This window comes from Eptesicus fuscus, chromosome 19, assembly GCF_027574615.1.
Source record: "Eptesicus fuscus isolate TK198812 chromosome 19, DD_ASM_mEF_20220401, whole genome shotgun sequence".
Lineage (NCBI taxonomy): Eukaryota > Metazoa > Chordata > Mammalia > Chiroptera > Vespertilionidae > Eptesicus > Eptesicus fuscus.
Window position 1 is genome coordinate 45,763,700 of NC_072491.1, and position 10,640 is coordinate 45,774,339.

The 10,640-nt window shown below is 43.4% G+C and overlaps 1 pseudogene; it reads left to right on the plus strand.

Moving 5' to 3' along the window:
• The window catches only part of LOC114232083 (chromodomain Y-like protein), a 34,146-nt pseudogene extending 25,037 nt beyond the window's left edge, over window positions 1–9,109 (plus strand).
• The last annotated feature ends 1,531 nt before the right edge of the window (window positions 9,110–10,640 follow it).

A 10,640-nucleotide genomic window follows, 5' to 3' on the forward strand; every position in this document is an offset into this window, starting at 1 on the left:
ATTTATACCACTTTTTGGTTGTGTGACTGTGGGAAGCATTTAATCTTTCTCAGGTTCTCCCTTTAGAAAAAGGCTTCAACTCAGTTTCTAGGATCCTGTGGTTCCCACGGTCTTCCTTCTAGGTATTTCACTGTTCTTTCTCCTCTTTTTTTGCCAGCCTTCTTTCTTGTCTATTAGATGTTGCCAAACAGCCCATTCTCCTTCCCTTTTTCTCTTTATTCTCCTCTTCCTGGCAATCGTGGTCACTGTGGCATGGGAAAGAGTGAATGGTGAGTTCCATACTGGCTTCTTAAACTTCCACTTGAAAATATGACACATCCCTTGTGCTCACACATCATTGGACAGAGCAAATCATAAATCCTTATCTAACTTCAAGCTGGATGTGCTCTTGAATGGGAGGGGGACCAGGTGAGGAGGACATCTGATGTGTCCTCCAGAGCTCTCTTGTATAAATCCAAGTCCTCGCCGCTCCTGTTCCGAACATTTACAGGTATGCATTTCTCATCCATGAGAAATCTGACAACTGATCATTGCTTCCTCTTTTTACTTTGGTTGCTAGGAAGTTCAAAGCCACAAGTACTGTCCACCTCTAGCAATTTGACAGGACTTTATGGCATAAAGATGATATGTTTACCTTATGGCTCAAATTTAATTTTATTTCTCATCCTTGTGTTTTCCTTTGTCTAATTTCTCATTTTAAAAAATTCTGATGTGTATATTTGTGTGTCACTCAAATCATGTTTTAATGAGTCAGGGTATTTAAAAAATGCAGGCATATGCAGATATTACACATCCATATAATATTTCTCATAAGAAATACAAATGGTAATTTATCACTGATCACTGGGTATGTCCTCCACTGGGATGTCCTACAGTTACCTCAAATACAACATGTTCTAAACAGAATGTATCTTTCCCACAGTGGTCTCCTTGCCTTAAAATCCTCTTTCCACTAGTAGCTTAACCACATGCGGAAGATTGCAAAAAAAGCTAACAATCTTCCACCCTTCCCTGTTTCTTCATCCTGTATGTTTATCTTTCACAACTTCTTAACATCCAGTCAAATGAGTCACTCCATGTTCTCCAGATATACTAAGTGTTTCTCCATTACCATATCTTTGCTCATGCTATTTCTTTGTCTCCATCAGCAACTCTCCAGTTGTAGGAATCCTTCCCATTCTTTAAAACTCATCTCAACTGTCAATCTTTAATAATATTTGGCCCCATCAGCCACCGAATAAGAATATCCTTTCCTTCCAATCTCAGTTACTGCATTTGACTTCATTGGCTTCACATTATCCATTTCTCATATACTTATTTTACTTCCTAACATTTAGGAAGCTTCCTGGGGACAAAAGCAATTTCTTACTTTGCTTTTTATTTGTAGCACCCAACTCTTTCTGGCATAGTTGTGAATTGTCTTGAGCGAACTTGATTACCTATCAAAATGGAACATGTGTATGCCTGGTCCCTACCTGTCCTTCACCCATCACATCTTCAAGTACCTCCCCCAATGTATCTTAAACCTATTCTCTCTTCAACACTTTCTACTACCTAGGTTCAGACCCCATGCTTCCCAGTGCATCTTCTGAAATCCATTGATCCATCTTTTATGTTGTCAAAGTTTTTTCTCTCTGTTCCCTTCACTCTCTTGCTGTGACCTCATGCTGCCCCGAGGACCAACAACCCCAAAGGTAATGTGAAGAGGTGAAAACACTCACTGCCCCTTCTGGTTGTAGTCCTGCCAGACCCATGTGGTTTCCCATTATTTCCTGAGGATTCTAGTTCCTGGCTTGTCATTCTCCCCCTCACTACTCCTAACCTAATTTTTGGTAATTTCAAGGTCCACGTAGATAATTCTTCCAATGCCCTGGCCTCTCAGTTCCTTGATCTCCTCCACCACCAAAGATCTCAGCTACCTACAGCCATGGTCATACCCTAGTCATACCCACAGCCATGGTCATACCCATAAAGACCTTATCATTATCAGTATCTGCAACCCTGTCTATAATCTTATTTGTTCTTATCTCTGATCAATACCTCTTATCTTTCCAGCTCACTCTCTCTCTGGTATCCAATGTCAACAGTTCTTCAGCTCCATCAGGATAGGGAATGGTCCAATAAACTATGATCTGCTCAGAAAAGTACAACCCTTACAAGGATTGATAACTTGGGCTCTTGCTCTAGTCATGCCTGCACCCTATTAGCTTAACTCTGTGGCTTTGGGCAAACTAACTTTGCTAAGCTTTAGATTTCTATAAAACACTGATGATGACCATGGCCCCAATCTCATAGGATTATTTGAGGATTATATGAGATATGTAAAATGACTAGCACAGTGCCAAACATATATAGAACTGTCAATGAAGAAGAATGTTTATTATCTACACTAATAAAAGAGAAACATGCAAATTAACCATCACTCCACTACACCCACCAGCCAATCAGGAGTGGATATGCAAATTAACCCAACCAAGATGGCAGCCGGCCATGGAACTGGAGCAAGCAGGAGGCTTGGGTTGCCCCGGCAATGGAGAAAGCCAAGCTTCCTGCCCTCCCTGGCCAGCCCTGGCCTCCACTCAAGGCTACAAAGTTTCAATTATAGAAGATAAATAAATCCTAGATACTTGCTTCCAGCTAGCCCTGGCCTCTGCTCAAGGAGGCGCTGAAAAAAAAAAAAGAAAATAAGGAGGGGCTGGGACCTTGGGTCACTGGGGGGTGATCAGGCCAGGATGGGACGGCAGGGGTCGTTGGGGGTAAGCAGACCAGCAGGGGGGCCAGTTGGGGGTGAGCAGGCCGTCAGTGGGGGTCAGTTGGAGGTGATCAGGATAGTGGTGGTGGGGGCAGTTTGAAGTGAGCAGGCCAGCAGGCAGAGTGGTTAGGGGCAATCAGGCAGGCAGGCAGGCGAGTGGCTGGAGCTAGCAGTCTCGGATTGTGAGAGGGATGTCCGACTGCCGGTTTAGGCCCAATCCCTGTAAACCGGCAGTTGGACATCCTTCGAGGGGTCCCAGATTGGAGAGGGTGCAGGCCGGGCTGAGGAACACCCCCTCCCTTCCACCGCCCCCCCCCCCCCGCCCCGTGCACGAATTTCGTGCACCGGGCCACTAGTATGTAATAAACGTATGTATGCCTGGTCCCTACCTGTAATTGTTGGTCAGCCTAGCAATTGTTTTTCTTGCAGTAATAACATCCCAACTTGAGAAACAGATCTTTTCCTGGTGCTGGAAGGGGCTCTCAACCCAACTCCACAGAGGACACTGGCCAGTAGGAGCCTTCCATCCCCTGAGAGTGAATAGTGACTGATTCAGGGATGGGCACAGGACAAAGTTAGGCCACAGGGACTTTTTGTGAGAACAATTGGGACAGAGAGGTCCTCCGCTGCATGTGGGGGTGGTAGGACTTAAGTATGCAGCAAGAAGAGCTCACCTGAGAGCAGTTAACATAAAGGAACATAGAGAGGAGGGACTGAGGCAGGCTGAGATGGTTGTCCTTGTATCCAGCCATGCTTAGTTTGCTTCTGCATTCTCAGTTACATGAGCCAGTAGAACCCTCCATGGTGCTTAAGCCAGTTTGAGTTGGGTTTCTATCTCCCTCAGAATTCTGACTGCTCCATTATGTTACAGTGAGATACTAGTCTGCCATTAAACAAGGTGACATAAAGCAACACTGAGACACAGAAAGGTGCTTATTTTATATTTTTTATTGAGTAAAATAACTTAGAGAATAAGAAGATACCAATAAGAATAAGAATAATATTCTATTTCATAAAAATATATAGAAAGAAGTCTGGAAGGCTATCTGACAACAGATTAGCAAAAGATATGTCTATTAAAAGTTACTTATGCTACACAGCTTAACTCTGAATTTCTATGGGTAATGGGACTGTAGTAATGTGTATTTCTATGTTTTGGCTGTTATTTAATGCTTTTACAATGCATGTAGATTATCTGTTCAATTTTTAAAAGGAGGTTGAGAAAAAGCTTTTTCTTGCCACACCCATGATCAGAGCATTAAATTCTAAGGGCCCCTCTTGACATCCTTCAAGGTGAGTGGGGCTGGGTTAACCTGTTCTGTGGGTTTGTGGCTCCTGGGTGTGCCGGGCCTCACAAAGGTTGAACCAGTTAGAATCACAGAATCATCATTTACAAGTTTAAACAGTCTCAGGGCTGTTGAGAATTTCAGAATTAATCAACTGTGCCCCCTTGGGAGACGGGCAGGCAGAGTGATATGTATCCAGAGCTTTCAAAAGGGATTAATCATGGCTTTGGGAATTGCCCATGTGGTGGGAGGGGCTTTGGGGATATTTACATGTGGTGTTATTATCCAGCAGGCACACAGCACCCTGTTCATTGCTAAGTGTTTTACATCATGAGTTTCCTAGCAGAGAAAGGTAGGGTGGTCCACATTTTGAGGGTGGAGAAGCAATGGATCCAGAAATCTTAAGTGACTCATTGAGGGGTAGACAGCAGGAAGTGAGCTGAGATTTAGGGTTCATGTCTGTGCCCTGTCTGGATGCCAATCCTTTTCTATTAGGGCTGCCTCAGACATGTGCAGCAGGCTGCCTCAGACAGAACAGGCCTCCCTCCCCCGCCCTTCTATGGGTGTATTTTAAAAATTCATATCAAAATTTTCTCTGGGTTTTTCCTTTTAGAAACACCCAAGGTTCTCTCCTGCAGGCTCTTTTTATCCATGCCCTAACTCAAGAAGCCAGATTCATTATTGTGCGTCTGCAATAGTCTCTTGGCTTCAAATTGGGGCTATTGCTTGGAAAAGTCACTACATTGCGAACATGCCCTCCACTGAGGTTTAGCTCATCTCCATCCTAGGCGTCCTCCTCAATCCCACCCCAGCCCACTGCTGCCCACCCTTCCCATCCCTTTGTGCACGCCGTACTCCAGCCCCTTGAATTATGCGCTGTGTTCCCATTTGCCACATGTACCTCCTGTGGTTCCATGGCTGGAACACCTTCCTGCCCTCTCTCTGCCTGTTCATCCTGCACTGGAGTGTACCAGTCACAGAGTGCTCACTTGGTGTTAGTTTGCTGTTTAAGACTATGAATGTTAACTCGTTTAATCCTCACCAGAGCCTAATGATGTAGGTACCATTACTATTCTCCCATTTTACAGATGAAGAAAGAAAGGCACAGAAACTTGTTCAAGATTCCAGAGCTGGCAGGTGCTGGAGGCAAAATTTGGATCCAGGCAGCTGGCTCCAGAGCCCACCCTCTTAACCACCCTGCTTGGCTTCTCTTCTACACATCCTTTTACTCTGACCTCTGAAATCACTCCTGATACGTATTTTGGGAATTGCCCTCCTGCTCTGTGTACCCAGAGCCCTTTGCTGGTCCATTTAGGATTCCTGTTGTCTTTGAGTGAGGCTTTTATTAGCCTTCGTCCCCTACAGGGGGGAGCTTTGTACAGACTTGGATTTGGTGCTTCCACAGAATTCTCACTTCCAGATTCTTCCCTAGTGTTTTAAACACTGGTGATATGAAGCATTTGAGGGCTAAAATGAACTGAAATTTAATTATAAGGTCCCATAATGAATAAACTCTTAAAGACAGTCTTGGTAAGATGCTCCATAAAAGATTAAACTTAAGCCTCCAAATGTAGATACTTCTCCATTCAAGGGCTGGTTGTTTGAGGATTTTTCAACCTCCTGCTTTAACTTCCAGTTCTTCTGAACTTTTAGACATTTCATAATTTGAGAGAATCACCAGGAGTAGATAGATGAGAAAAAGCATTTGATGTCATAGCAGTTCTGTCTCTTACCAGTTCAGTGACTTTAGGAAAGTCACTTGAGCTTCTGGAATCTGTTTCCTCAGCCATAAAGTGGGATCATTATCATACTTAGTGACCCAGTACTGCAAGTAAAGCAGCTGATCCAGGGCTTGGTTAATAGTAAAAGCTGCATAATTTTATTTTTCCTTCAGTCTTCAGTTCCTTCTTAAATAGAAATTGGGGAGAAAAAATCTGAAGCTGTGCAATGTCCTGAAAGAAACAATTGCATAAATTTGCCCTGACCGGTTTGGCTCAGTGGATAGAGCATCAGCATGTAGACTGAAAGGTTCCAGATTTGATTCTAGTCAAGGGCACATGCCTGGGTTGCGGGCTCAATCCCCAGTAGGGGGTGTGCAGGAGGCACCCAATCAATGATTCTCTCTCATCATTGATGTTTCTCTCTCCCTTCCTCTCTGAAGTCAATAAAAATATTTAGAAAAAAAAAAAACAATTGCATAAATTCAACTAAACCCATATTTACCATTTGATGCTAAATTATGAAGTACCTACTATGTGTCAAGCACTGAGCTAGCTTTGGAGTTACAAAGCCACCTAAGACACAGTGTGTCCTCAAGGAGCTCCCAGTCTGGTGGGGGGAACAGACCTGTAAGTAAATAACTTAAAATCAGAGCCAATTCCAAGGATTTGCTTTTCTATTAGAGAATTTATAGGATTGTGGAAGAGGGATGGCTTAAAGAAAAGCTTTGTGGGGAGGTAAAATCTAAGCTGGGCCTTAAAGAGGAATATGTCAGTCAGAGTTCTTAGCTGCAAGCAACAGAAAGCTTCTCTAGCTAGCTTAACCAAAAAAGAGCAAGGTATGAGGAGGAGATCAGGAGATCATGGAATTTTCAGGAGGCTGAAATGACCAAATGGGTAGAATCAAGGGAGCCGTGGATGAAGAATACAAACCCCACATGGAAAAATGGGCTAGTTTGGCCTTGTTGCTACTGAGAATGTCTTTTTATTACCTGTCTAAGTCCCAGGACAGAATGTATGACAAACTGAGCAAAGTCACATGTTCAGCCACTGGCCAAGTCAGGGTGAGGAATAGAAGGCTAGTAGCTTTGGCTTCTTTAAGCAAGAGTTGGTCATTCCTTTCCACCCCAAAAAACACACCACTAAGTTATTGTACTACCAGCAAAAATTAATTTATTCAGAAATAGCAAAGAATTGCAATTTGGGATATTCAAGTTATGACAAGACCATAGGCAAGTTTGGAGAAAGAGAAGAACTTTTTTTTTTTTTTAATAGAGGAAAGGGGGAAGTTAGGAGGGATTAATACAAAGAGTCCATTAGAAGAAACTGGAAGTTTGAAGTGTAGTGGCTTTTCATTGGCTGAGTTGTGACAGTCTCTCATTGGCTGAGCTGTTGCCAGGTCAAGAGAAAATCTTCCTTTCTCCTGCTGTGGTAGTAAAGTAGAAAATACCTTCCTGTAGGAGATGCAAGGTACCTCTCTTCCTGTTTGGGGTAACTGATGATGAGTAGTAGAGTGTAAGAGCTCCCCCTACTTGACTCCAATTTTAGTTGAGGTTTCCTTTATTCATTTTCACACCATCAAGACCACAGACATGGAGAATTCCCTTAGGATCAGCATTCTAATAGAAAGGTAGTGATGTTGGGTACTGGATAGCAAGAAGAACCCAAAGTTCCTCTAGGGTAAGTAGAATTCCAACAGTAGGTGGCAAGGAAGGAAAGTCATGCCAGGAACAGAATAGAATCTGCAAAAGTAAGGGAGGGAAAACGTTCAGGATGTGGAGGGGATGGAAGACAGCTTAGTGCGTCAGACCGCGGTGCAATGCAGAAAGAGTTACATTGAAAGACAAAGGCAAATAGGCGGGGCCCAAATCACAGGTCTTGTAAATACCACAATCAAAAGTCTAGCCAAGAGCAGCCACAGAGCTCTTTCAAGAAAGTCAGGTCATGCCTGGGAGAGAAGAGAAGGCTGAGGCTGTGTTTCTAGCCTGTTTTCTCCACATGCGTGCATAGGTGCTGGCCACGCTGTCACATCACTGAAACCTACGGGAGCACTTGAAAGAAAATGAGGAAGCACAGCCCGTGGAAGGCAGGAAGGAGTTCTCCCTTTGCGATCAGATTCAAGAGCATAGCTGGAGTCTGATGGCCCCGCAGAGCCAGAACTCAGAGCAGGAACTGAACTAACGAGATGGGCTTCACTGGGAGAAAAGCTTTTAAGTTGCTGTGTTTGCCACTGGATTTGCTCTTCCTAATTAGTCAAATTCAAGGCAACCAGGCAACTGTCCAGGTCTCCCTGGAAATCTGGGGTAGTATTTTCCCTACACAATATCCATTTCCATTTTCTGTGGTAACAGTTCCTCAATTTAAAAAAAAAATAATTTTAAGGCCTCCACACACACTCATCAGTCCAAGAATTTTTAGAAGGGGTTGGCTACCCTGGGGAAGATATGTGGTGAGATAAGGTCACTTTCGCAATGCTACTCAAATCATAGCATGTGGAAGACCTCCCGCTTAATTTTTATTCAGGTCAGAAGTTTCAAAATGGCGGCTCATGAATCATTGTTGACTATGGGATTCTGTTTGGCCTGCAAAATATTGCCATTAAAAATAAAAATCACCAATGCACGGCACTAGCCGTGACCTGGTGCAACGCCACCACAGGGTCCCAGCCCCGTGGCCCACCCCAAGGCGGAGCACTGGGTGCTCGAGGCCCCTCTATGTTGAGCTCCCCAGCGGGAGCAGGAGCAGGAGCAGGAAGCGCAGGCCATGCAGGCACCCAACTGAGACAGTGTCGGCTGCAGAAAAAGAGAAAGCACTGAAACGGCGGAAGCTACTAGAAACGTTATAAATGTTTTCATTCTGTTGAAGAAGCCATTATTGTAGCAGTAGATGGCCCAGCCATTGAACTGGGAGCATCCCCACATATTGCCTCTCTGTGATTGGTTTGGGCCAATGAGAAGGCTTGGACTCAAACACCCTTTATTACCTTCGGACAGAGTGCAGATGACTGTGCCACCGTTATGTTTCCCAAGATTATGGGAGGAGCATCTGCATGTGAAACATGGATAGATGGCCGGGATCTGGCAGCGAAGGGAGGCCTGTTCCCCGGGGTGTCCTGGCCTGGGACCTTCACCCAAGAAGTCATGGGTCGCAAGCAGCTTGCCTTGTGTAATCCAGTTGTGCCGGAGGAATCCAAAGTACCGCTGCGCTGTAACATGATGATGGAGTTGGAGCCGGCCAATGGGAGGGAGTGTGAAGTGCTAAAGAATACCTGGGGTTCCGCCCGAGGGATGGACTCCCTGTTGAAATACTTGAGAGGAAGATGGATGAGTTTTGATTGGCAGACTGCCTGCTGATGACCCTGGAACTGTAGAGCGGGTGTGGCTCCAAGGTGCTCTAATCCATCCCCAAAGCCTGAAACAAGTTCACTCCAAGGTCACGCTGGATGCAGGACTTGAAACATCCAAGCTATTTATTATCAAGGAGTTCTTAAGTACTGTAACTTTAAAATAAATAACTGCAAAGCTCCTTTGTCCAAAAGTCATTTTATACTTTATACACAAGTATGTAAGTACAATGGCAAGCTCTAGACTGCACTTTGAAGCTCTAGTTTTTTATTTATATTTTGGCTTGTACTGTATACAAAAGGAAAGTATGTTTTGCTGGTTTGGGGTGGCAGAAAAGTCTAGAATAATGTTTGGTTTCCTTATTTTTTCCTTCTAGAACAGACTCTAAAGAGGCACCAGACAGCCTCGCCTCCCCTGCACCAAATAGAGATACCGAAAGATCTGAGATGTGCATTTGTCTCCAAGAAGGTACAGATACCTCAGATGAAAAGTCTAAATCAAAAGTAAGACATCTTTTCAGATATTTCAGATGAAAACTCCACTGATGAACATGGCCCCAAACCAAAGTATGCTTGGGATTTATGCTGAAAAAAATCAATTGCCTTTTCTTCCCTTTTTAATGTGTCTGGGTCTTACCCAGTTAACATGAAGAAACTACTGTCTCTAGAAGAAAGCTGGTTTTGCAGAAATAGTGAATCACTGGAAAGCTTAAGTATAAATATCTAAGTTACGTTAGCCTTAGTGGGATTTAAATAGTGTCTCTGACCCATTTGAAAAAATGACTGCAATGCTTCTTGTTGCTGGGTGAGAAACACTACTTCATATACACAATTTTGGTTTTCTATTTGCAGATAAGATTGATGGATTGCACCAAAAAATATGTTTATGTTTATAAAGTGTAATTTTTAGGTTCACTTAGGATATATTTTATTTAGTAAGTTAAAATTCTGTTGGCACACTATTAAATGCAGAAACTCCTTTTTAAAAAAAACAAAAAAAAACTACCTTATATTTGACATGTAATGTTCTTGGTATCCGCTTTCACGTCTACACAACATTCCGAGAGCAGTGCAGCACCCAGAGCGGCCTGCATAAACAGAGATGTGCTCTGCTCCCAGGAGTGGGTTCCTGAATACAGGTGCCTATTATTAGTCAGCCTTCAGAGCTTGCAGTCATATTGAATGTATGGAAAGTGAAGTGAAGTCAAAACCTTACTTCTGTACAGTTTTGAAGTTTATACTTAGAACCGACCGCTGCAGGGAGAGCTCTGCAGGGGGTAAATCTGCCTTTACCTGGGATTGGTTGGTGCAGTCTTTTCGCATCTGTGGGACCTACTTTTTCGTTCAGTATGAAATGTATATAAACTATACAATCTGTAAAGTTTTTATAAAACATTCAGCTGCCAAAACTGGTTAAATAAGGCTAATATTTTTAAATAAAAATCATTAATATTTAAAAGTCAGGAGATTTTATCTATATTTCTGATTATCTTAAAAAAAAAAGGGGGGGAAGGTCTGTCTACACTGGATTATTCTGCTCC